The sequence below is a fragment of the Papaver somniferum genome, chromosome 1 (genome assembly GCF_003573695.1).
Source record: "Papaver somniferum cultivar HN1 chromosome 1, ASM357369v1, whole genome shotgun sequence".
In the NCBI taxonomy this organism is placed as follows: Eukaryota; Viridiplantae; Streptophyta; class Magnoliopsida; order Ranunculales; family Papaveraceae; genus Papaver; species Papaver somniferum.
Genome location: NC_039358.1, coordinates 180,961,055 through 180,973,124, shown reverse-complemented (window position 1 = coordinate 180,973,124; position 12,070 = coordinate 180,961,055).

Here is a 12,070-nt window from a genome sequence, read left to right as displayed (position 1 = left end):
TTGGATAATCCATTATTTGATGTGCCTATCAGTGAATTGGAGGAGGTAACTATGATTAAAACCTTAGTTGATGAGCCTTTATATGAAACTTTCTCTGATAATCCTTTATATGATTATGATGATGGTTTAGAGGAAAGAGTTTACCCTGAGAATATTGTTTTAGAATCTAGCGATTTAGAAACACTAGTCGTAGAAGATGATAAACTCGTAGAGATGAGTGAGGATGAACCAGGCTTAGAAGAAGCAATTGACCATTTTCAGGAATCTGATAACCTAGAAATTAGGGAAGTTGTGACTAGTCTTTCTAGAGACACAAAAAACTCTAAGTTTGGGGGTGATTATCATTCTCCGTGTGCTTTAACTCTTAGAAAGTACCCTCCTGTAGGACTTGACATTTGTGACTCAACCATCTTACAAGATTATCTTCATACACGTTTTCCAGAACCTAATGATGTCCAGAAAGAAGCTCAGTTGTTAGAAACCCATCCTCTGGTTGATGTGGTTAACCCAGGCTATGATACCAAGATTGACTTTGTTTTCCCACCAAAAACTTTTCTTCCAATTGTGGGAACTTTTGATTTTAAGATGTGTCGGTTATTAAGTTTTGAGACTAAACCTAATCACTTTAGGATATTATGGTCAACACATTTTCTTAAGGAAGACCACCTCTTTCATTGTGGTCAGCTGTGTGAGTCAAATCTAATTGACTTAGAGGATCCCCAATTATTCAGGTTGTTGTTATGTGCTTCTAAGTTCTTAGTTGAGTTTTTCCAGACTCTAATACCTGAACCGGATCTTAGCTTTGAGGAAATCCAACCGATGAAAACCTGTTATCTAGACCCAGTTATAGAACCTGAACCTGAGCCACAACTAGATGTAGTTGTCTTAAACAAGGGTATGTTCGTTATCTTTTTGGTCTATTGCAGTTTCCTCTTCTCGTGGGTAATACTTTTTGATCCAGATGACCCACAGTTATTCCGACTACTTCTATATGATTCTATGAGGTGACTAATTCCTTCCGATGTCTGTCTGAAGACTTTAAACTTAGCACTTCTTGGGAGGTAACCCAATATTCTTGCGACACGGTAATATCCTTCCTTATCTCTTTTGCTTCAAGTGGTTACAATTTCTCCTTGTTCATGCTTTTAATTTTATCTTTAGAACTAAAAGAAACATTTTAGTCGCATTTTTGAAACTTCTAGCGTCACATAGTACCCGGTTAGCTAAGTTTACATACTGTTTCTCACCGAAAAGATAGAAATTGGAATGCTAGAGATATCAACCTATTGAGACATTAGAGAAAAAGACATTGAGATCCTTGAAATTCAGGAGAGAACTTGTTCCTTTTAGAGGGTAACCAGGATGGACCTAACCATCCATGATGGAAAGGCGAGTAGGTCAGGAGGAAACGCCAGAAAGACAAAGCAACCTCACAATGTAGTCTTAGTTACTGGATTATTACGACTCTCTCTTAGTAGAAACTTATCATCATCAACAAGCGGAGCGACATCAAAATATATGAAGAAAGTTGAAGACGTTTAAGGTTTAGAAGTAACAATAGAAAAGAATATTTCAAAAATCAAAGTTGAAGACTTAGTTACAAAAAGTTATAAGAACAAATGATATAAGTTGTTGAAGTTCATGATACCAAGACGTCACAAGTTGCGAAGATCCAAGTTCTAAAGTCCTTCTCTCATGGACATTTAAATTTTTGTCTTTTTATTTTTGTCTACAAAAAAAAATGAAAAAAATGAAAAAAAAAAATGAAAAATGGAAAAAAAAAATCATCGTTAAGTTTTGTTCAATAAGGCCATAGGGAAGTAGAAATCTATAAAGAGTTTCAAGCAAGAAATTAAGGAGAAAAGTTTATTGTCAAGGTTCTACGAGGTTCGAGAGTTTATCATCAACAGTTGAAGCCGAAGAAGACGTTGTTTCTACTGAGCACTATGAGAGAGTCGAAGAGAGATGCATTTTGGTTGCTTTGTTAGTCCGCTTTCCATCTGGCACAAGATCTTTCTAGCACTGGTTTAACTCATCACACGTAATTAGTCCAGCTGTGTAGCAGATGTCCCTCTCATCTCTATCTCTCTCCTAATCTTATCCAGCTGTAAATCAGCGGACGCATCTTACAATGTTTATCTAGATGTGTAGCGGATATCTCTTTATCTAGCAGTGTTGCGGATGTGTCTCCCCTTTTCTTTAATCATCTTTAGAGCTGGCACCTTTAGTTTCTCTAGCATTCTAGTTACTTGGAGATAGGTTGAGAATATGTATGTCCTCATAGCTCTTTGAATACTTGTGACCAAGTAGGAGTAAAGGTTTTGTGGGTACACCTCTGGTAAACCCTCCCGAGACTATAACTCGGTCACTAGGGCCACCTAGTGAGTTTGAATTTTTTTCTCTGGAATAAATTTGCTCGAGGACTAGCAACAAATAAGTTTGGGGGTATTTGATAGACGCATTTTTATGTCTAATTTGATCTCAATACTATATATTGTTGGCACTCGATTTTGTACTAATTTTGGTATTTTATGTGTTTGTAGGCATTTTTGGAAAATTCGTCTCGAAAAGTTGATATAGGCACCCGCCGGAGGGCACATGTTATTCGGACTCTCAGTTTTGGATAAGGGGCACATTCTTTACTGTTTACACCCCATTAGGCAAGTACTAAAGGGACACCCATACAGGATTAGGGGGAGGTCATCTTCTTTAATTTAAAATTCAAAAGTGGCGGGAAAATTGCTTCTCACCGACCAGAATTAGGGTTCGGATTTTTGGAGGTTTTGGAGGAGATTCAATCGTCGTAATTGGTTCCAGTGGACCTTTTTGGGCTTAACAGGGATGGTATAGGCCTTCAAATCAACAAACTTGGGTTGGATAATCCGGTGTTGGGTGAAACAGGGAGAGAGTTATTTCTCGGGTTTTGGTTTTGAAGTATAGTTGGCAGTTGCGTGGAGATTTGGACATTGTGTATCTTGTTTGATTCGATTTGATCTTGCGAAATATTTTGGACTTAGCCAGCTCAGAAGAAGCGTGTGAAAAAAGAAAAGGATATACACTCGGCAAGACAAAGGTCGAATTATTCTCGGAAAGTTTTAATGTGGATGTTGCAAGTTCAACGTTATCTGAGACGTATACACATCTAGTTGAACCGTGTTGTATTGGTTGAGCTGAAGAATAACGCGTGCAGAGATGAATTACACCCGTGGTTGGCTAAAAAATAGATAAAGAAGGAAAATATTCCCGAGAAATAAAAGAAATTATTGGGAATTATGACGAAGATTTTCTGGATGATGCGAGTATATAAAGGGTTCTGGGATGTCTTAGAGAGGGGATGGAGAGTTGGGGGGGAGAGAGAGAACACAACAGAGACGAAAAATCAGAGTTTCAGAAACCTCCATTGCTGCTGCTGTACCAAGAACACGAAGAACATAAGACCCACACTGAGCAGTCTTATTTTGCTACAAACTTTGCGACACAGCGGAAGCAGTCTTAATTTGCTACAGTTATTGCGACACAGCGGCAGCAGTCTTAGAGCAACAGTATCAGTGACACATAATGTGGGTCGTTCTGGTTTGTAACAAATATAATTGTTACAAACCCGGTTTTAATTGTTGTTCCTCCCTTTTCATCCTTGTAAGCACCTTTTTGAGCAATGAAAAATTCCTTTGAGTGTGTTTTCACCATGAGAAGCTAAACCCCACCATCGGGACAACGGAGGAAGCAACTTTTCATGATTGTGGTAAATAAATTAATTCTTTTATTGACTTTTTTCATAGATTTAATTGCTTTATGATTTCTATTAATTACTTGTTATTTTGTTAGATGTCGCATGCTTAGTTTTAACTACTTCAGATGCGTCATGCTTTTAACTTACAAATAATATTTTACGAAATCTATTTTTGGCAAAGAACTAGAGTCACAACTTCTTTTGTTTGAGCTTTATTGTCTAGAAGTAATGACTGAACCACAACAATATGAAAAGTAGTGAAATCCCGAGTCCCGGTCTCTCTTCATCCTGTGATAAATTTTGTATATATATTTTTTCTTATTTTCTTTATTAAGTCTTAAAACAAATTCTCAACAAATCTGAGTGAACGAATCATCTTACTACAACTCAATTGAAAAAATACCATCATTCCTCTCCGGACAGACGACTCTACCAGAAACAACAAGAATGAAGTTTTCCTGGCTCTTTGGATAGTTTGCAAGAAATGCAAACTCAAGTATTTATAGACCAAGGTTGTTTGGACAATAAGGGAATTCAAAAACCGAAAATATTCTCAAGATATGGATTAAAGTACCTAATTTCAGTTTTCCTATTTCCATTTATGCTAAACCATATTTCCGAAATCTCTATTAGAAACCTTTTATTATTAGTATAGCACATTAACTAATAATATTTTCCAGATGATATGCTTTAATTGCTGGTAATTAAAACATATGTTATGAAAATTATAATTAAATGCTTTTCAATATTCCGGTATGGGATCCCCTTGAGCATCAAGGAATATATTTGAACAATTAATGATACGAGTTATGTACATGTTCAAATGATGTCAACATCTAGAAGTTTCTATAAGCAAATCCTAATTCCAAGATCACACAAAACATAAAGAGATATGTGAATAATGGAAACTCGGTTTTGCTCTTTGGATCAGTTGTACCATGACTCACAATGTAAGTTGTGATAAGTTAGACTACGTTTCCCAAAATAGGTTGTGACCGATTATACCATGTTTCCCAAAGGTAGCTTGTGATCGGATATAACTAACTTCCCAATGTAACTTGTGACCGGTTACACCTTGTTTCCAAAAGTATCTTGTGACCGATTACAACTAACTTCCCAGTGTAGCTTGTGGCTGGTTACACCTTGCTCCACAAAGTAGCTTATGACCGATTACAACATGATACACACTATAGGCTATGACCGGTTATACCTCAATTCTCAACATAAGATAGGTTACACCTTGTCATCTTGTATTGTTCATCCAAAATATATTCAATAAAGAACCAGACCAATCATGATTTCTTTTCGATTACGAAACAAGTTCGTATATGTACTTCCTTTAAACAAATGTTATAAAACATTGTCTCCTAGGATGAAATCAACACCAATATCTTACACATAATCAAGTAACTAAATAGAAATATTTTTTTGCTGTCGTATTTACGAAGTTCCAAAAGATAAGCGTTTATACTTCATAATCAATAGATTCCTTGACACTTTGATCATAATGATATGACCAAGTCTAATCACTAAAGTACTATATATATACAGCTTCGCATGTTATGTTTTCAATATTATACGACTTGAAATATATGTTAGGAATGGAAACAAGTCAAGTCAGTATTACTAACCTCAAGTGGAAGGATGATGTCTTCGTTGCAGTCGTTACTTCTTCTCATTCTTCATGTCTTCGGAGTAATACTTGTACGTCTTAACAAGGTTAGACTTTCTAGTCTAACCTAAACGAAGTTGACTCTAATATTTACCTAAAAGAAGTTGACTCTAATATTTAATCAAGCGACTCTATATGAGTTTTCATACTAAAATACCAAACTTGACATACAAACGCTTGGTGAGTTCAACCGATCTATGCTCTAACAATCCTCCCGTTTGTCAATTTTAGTGACAAAACTCTATCACATATGGAGATAAACGAATTACAAAATAACTCATTCTTCATACACGTGATTCCAAGTTTCAACGGCACGATAACCTGCAATATTCAAAAAACAGATGTCGATGTTGAACAATAAGTTCTAAGACATCTTCCAGACAATCAATGGATTTTCCTGTTTCTGAAAATACTTTGACTTTATTGAAAAAGCTCTGCAGTACAGACATATTTTCAGGATTAGAACATGATGGTGAATTTGAATCTTCCTTATAATCCGAGAAAGTAGTAACATGAGATTTTTCACCAATAATCGGAGTCAGACCCAAAACAGATTTCGAATAAGGTAATTGTCCCTTATGTTTTGGATGCATCCTTTTCTTGTACAAAATCAAGTGCTTGTTAGTAATACACTTTGAACTTGATTTTGACAAGGAATGATTACTAGACCGATTACCAGTGGCCATTTTTGAGAGATTGTTCTCAAAATCTTGATGTACGATGACTGAGTCATTTATAAGTTTAGATTTACTTTTATTATATTACCTTGACTCATGTCTTATAGGTTGGATCACACCAAACACAGAATGTTAGATCTTTTTCGTGTTTGCCTGCTCTGATACCAATTGAAAAGACGAGGGTACCCAAATACACCACAATCTTTCGAATATCAACCTATAAGTCTGGTATCTTAAGTGATCGTCTATGGACAGAGTCGAGACAATACAACTTAAGTCCTATAACTTGTGTGATTTTCTATGGACTAGGTCCAGATAATACGACAACAAGATATTTTACTTGACAATAGTTACAATAATAACCGATTGACTTTTAGGATCAATGTCAAGTAATTCTGATTAACATACGTGTGTAATTTACTTAATTATAATAACAGTTATAATGCGGTGTTGATGGGAGAAAATAATTTGCTGGTTTTTTAGGAAAGTGGAGACTCGACCATACGGGATGAAACTCCTCGACCGAGAAAATTGCCTAAACCTTTTTCAAACAGATGCATTGTACGTGAGTGCTTTGAGTTCGAGAGATCAATTTGGAGGACTCCGGCCCAAACCAAGAAAATGGTCGTTCTAGAGTCAATTCGGTTACAAAGAGGGATGAGGGTCGATTTGTAGGAGGAAACTGAGAAGTATGTGTGAGATCAATGATGATCTAGGATTGTGTTTGTGTTGATAATTTCTGCAACTTTTTGAACTGTTGAGTTTGGATGAGATAAGTTCGATCGATTGAGTGATAATTTATTGTGGGTTGAAATTATTGTTGTTCAATCGTGGATTCAGAAACTTATTTATATTGCAACAATAGTAGACACATTGATCCCAGTAAGTGTGACGGTTGCTGGAGTGAAAGAGTGGGAAAGTGGGAAATCGTGGTTAAACCAGTTTCATGTCGTGCAGAGACTTCGGTTGATTGTCTATACACTACTTTGATAACTCCCCCAACTGCTTGCACGACTTACTCATATTTCTCATCGTGGGTGTACATATGTGTTGTAGGCCGCCAGACCAAAATACTAATGAATATCCCCCCATGTGACGTGATTGATGTCTCATGAATGTGGAGTCTGCAAGGCAGACGTGTATTTAATTAGTCAGTTGTTGCCTTGTCTACACGACGAGTCTTAGCCTTGATGAGTTGAGCACAATGAACGGATGTGGTATGCTCGGAGACTCATGGATTGAGCATAAGGTGTCTGTTGAGACAGAATAATGTAAAGACATTGAGTCTTGATGAATTGTGATATATCATTTTAATAGTCAAGGTAATAATGATATTTTGATAATTTGGGTTGAGCGTCAAATGAGATTACTCGATCAAGTATTTATTTTGATATGTCGAGTATTCGACAGGAAATCAAAGATATTGTTGAATTACGCAGAATGCTCATTTCTGATCTAATATATCACGAATGATCAAATAACAGAGTAAGAATCAAAAATATTGGATGGTCATCCGTTCAAACCATGTTTCTCAGTCGAGCAAAAATGTTGGTAGCAGGACTAAACATTAAATATAAATTAGAATATTGATTTATGGATCAATAGAATTCTCGAATGTTGATAGTTGAATCAACATGAGGAATATTGCTTGTTCGAGCAATTGATAGTTGAATCAATGGGTTCTTAACCTAGTTGATCATGTATTTTGCTAACTTAAGCAATTTAGTGTTGATATATGAGCAAAATAAATATTGCTAGTTTAAGCAAATATTGCTCGTTTCATGAATTATTGGTAGCCTGACCAAATAAAATATTAATTAAAAATATTGGTAGATAGACCGAATATTGTATAATTAATTAGGATGTTGATTGCTGGATCAACATAAAACTATTAGTGTTTGAACTTGCTCAGAATTATGATTCGCAGAGCATTTGGTTTGAAATCCTAATTTTTATCGATTGTTGATGAATTGATGGTTTACTGAAAATCAACCAAATGAGTGAGAGAGAGACTGGCTACATGGGATGATGGGTCGACCATGTAGCTCCCAGATGCTCGAATGGGCATGCACCAAAGTCCTTTGTATATCAGTTGATGGAAGGATGATTAAATGCTCGTTCAATCATTATTAAAATAGTGCTCGTCTGAGCATTAGGTGGTAAAATCTAATTATGGAGAGAGCGACCGACCAGGGGTATGAGACAGGCCATTGGTGGTCGTGGGACCAACTGATGGTCAATTGATCAAATTCCAAGTTGTTTGGAAAGAGTTTGAGCCCAATATGAATTATGGAAGATTAATTAGGTCAAAATCATAATAGAGTGTGGGACCGGCTTCTGCAAGCCAAAGAGCCGACCTTGGTCGGTCAAGGTGGCATACCCGTGTCACCATATTGTCCATGACTCAATCCTGAGAATTTTGATATTTTCTGGTGCGCATTCGAGCAATATTTTGGATTTTCAGAAGAGTTTGATCTTGACTGAAACTCTCGATTTTGCTTGAATGAGCAAGTAGAACTTTGCTCGTGCGACCAATATTTTGAGAATATTAAAATAATGATATTTTAATATTTGCTGTGAGAAGTCTAGATGGTCGTGTGACCATTTGATTTTTTTGGCTTTTTGGTAGTTTGAGCAATATTTGAGAAATGTGGAAAAACCAGTTTTTTTGCTCAAACGGGGGAGTTTCATGAGATGAGAAAAGAAATAATAATAATAAAATAAATAATTAGAGAGGTGTGGGACCAGCTGGCTCGTGTGTCCTGTCCCGTCCTCTTCCCTTTTTTTATTATTATTTTTCATCATGTGAGGAAATATGGAGAAACTAAGAGTTTTGCTCAAACGAGGAAGTTTGCTTAAAAAAAGAGTTTTCATGAGACAAGGATAATAATAAAATAGGTTCAAATAAAATAAAAGGAGAGAAGGGACCGGCCACTGTGGTATGACTGGACGTCCGGTGGGCTCGGTCCCGTTCGTCTCTTGTTTATTTTATATTATACTATTTTCTTTCCCTATTTTGCATAGGTTTCCTCATTCGTCCATATTTTGAATGCTCATTTATGCATTTGGGTGCTCACTTATGCATATTTGGATGCTCGTTCGTGCATTATTGTTAAGTACACTTACACCATTTTCTAGGGGCTTACTCGGTGCTAATCTAAATGTCCGAAAAGTGAATATCTATTAATAATTCATGGAATTCAGTTGAGAATAAGCCATGAAACGGAGTAATGAGATGAAATAGATTATTTTCTAGGAATTCAATTGATGAATGTTGCTCTAGAGTTAATCAATGAAGTGCTCTATACTAGCATGCAATATGTCTAGGAGCGTTTATTCGAGAATCGAGGTATGATATGGTAGAGACATCATACTCGTTCTGAATATGAATTATGTATAGTCAGGGAATATTGAGACGTCCTGAAGACGTTAGCGCTCTATACTAGCATGCGATATGTCTAGGAGCCGTCCAATCATTATCGATTCCTGTACAGAAATATTGATGAAGTATGCAAAGTGTCGAAGCTCGGTTGAGAGGCTTTACGAATCACATATTCATACATGCTCTGAGAGGGTGTACGGTCGATCAGAGATTGTGAAATGAGCTTTCACAAATCCTAAAATATGAGTTTCACATACGTGTCTGAAGCCATGTCAGAAATATGCAAGATCATAGTTTTACGATTTTAACTTTTATCGAAAATCCACCATCAACATGCGGAAATAAAGTAAATGACACAACAAGATTTTGTTAACCAGGAAACCGCAAATGCATCAAAACCCCGGGACCTAGTCCAGTTTTGAATACTCTCAGAATTAAGCCGCTATACAAAATCAAATACCAACTTCGTATAGTTGAGACCAACTAGACTACCCCTAGCTACTTAGTTTCCTCAGTATCCTTGCGCCTTCGACTACTAAAGTCATGTACGTGAATAGCAAGTACTTTGGATCGTATTCCAAACAACAAAGGAAGAATCTGTTTGGTAACCACTCTAACATTCTTTGCTAAAAGATACGTATGATTTGTTGACAAAGGCTCTTCAGTTTAAACTAATAAACTCCTTTGTCTGGTTAGATCAATCTAACCTCTGATTACCGAAATAACCAATTTCTAGATTCGCAATCAATCAATATAGAACTCAAAGAGTAACTATAAAGTGATTCCTGTCTGACACAACTAGCCAATCAAGTCTATCAAAGATAAACACGATTCTAGTTGGATCCCAGCCGATCAAGGTTTGTGCACTATACTCACAAGATACAAAAACTAATAAGAAACTCTTTTTCGTCTTAAATCTTCTATTGCCTTCAATAACCTGCACAACAAAAGTTGAATCCTCTTGTGATCAATCACACACAGAACGAAGTTTGTTGATAATGGATTATCAGAAGATGTCTTTAGATCCGAAAATGGTCTTAAAGATCTCGTCAATACTTTGATCTAGTTTGAGTGAGCCTTATATCAGAAGACAAGGTTCTCAAGAATAAACAAACTAGGTGCAATAAAAGTTTCAACAATCGTTAGTCAATCAAATCAATAATCATAAAATTAAAATAACAATACAATTATCTGGTTTCCCACCAGCGGTACTCGTAAAGCTTCTTGATCTCATAGAAGTCTTTAAACGAGCGGTCGTAAGAGATTTCGCTTAATTAGGGTACTTTCCTCTCCGGATAGACGGATCCACCAGAAACAATAAGAATGAAGTTTGCTTGGCTCTTAGGATAGTTTGCAGGAAATGTAAAACCGAAAATATTCTCAAGATATGCATTAAAGTACCTAATTGCGGTTTTCCTATTTCCACTTAAATTCCAAACCATATTTCTGAAATCTCTCTTAGAAAACTTTTATTATTAGTGTAGCACATTAAAATATTTTCCAGAGGATATGCTTCAATTGCAGGTAATTAAAACATATATTATGAAAATTATAATTAAATTATTTTCAATATTTAGTTGTAGGATCGCCTTGAGCATCAAGGAATATCTTTGAACAACTAATGATAAGAGTTATGTACATGGTCAAATGATGTCGACATCTAGAAGTTTCTCTCACCAAACCCTAATTCCAAGATCACAAAAAAATAAAGAGATATGTGAAAATTGGAAACTCAGTTTTGCTCCTTGGGATCGGTTGTACCATGACTCATAATGTAAATTGTGACCGGTTATACCATGCTTTCCAAAATAGGTTGTGACCGGTTACACCATGCTTCCCAAAGGTAGCTTGTGATCGGTGACACCTTACTTCCCAAATTATCTTGTGATCGGTTACACCTTGCTTCCAAAAGTAGCTTGTGACCGATTACAACTAACTTCCCTATATGTAGCTTGTGTCTGGTTACACGTTGCTCCTCAAAGTAGCTTGTGACCGGTTATAACATGCTATACACAATAATTTATGACCGGTTATACCTCAATTCTCAACATAGGTTAAGATAGGTTCTACCTTGTCATCTTGTATTGGTCATCCAAAAGATATTCAAGAAAGAACTGGATCAATCATGATTTCCTTTCGATTACGAAACAAGTTCGTATATGTACTTCCTTTAAACAAATGTTATAAAACATTGTTTCCTAGGATGAAATCGGAACCTGGGGATAAACGATAAACAACAATGGAATTCAAAGTATATTTATGAATTCAAGACATATAATAGGTTACACGATACACATATAAGGATGGATTCCTAACATTGACAACAATAATCAGTTTATATAAGTGCTCATGTAATCCGATTCTAAAAGAAAAAAACATACAGAAAAATTGAGGATTTTTGCCGCCAAGGACTGTTTATGTGGACACTAAAATAAACCGACTATGGGATAAGCAGTTAAAAAAAATAAAAGTTTATAATCGGTTTTATGTGGACACTCATGTAATCCGATTCTAACAAAAAAAAACTTACAGAAAAACGGTTATCTCTACCATACTAGAATCAGGCTATGTGGGAATAAACATGGACCGATTCTAGTTGAACTTTCTCG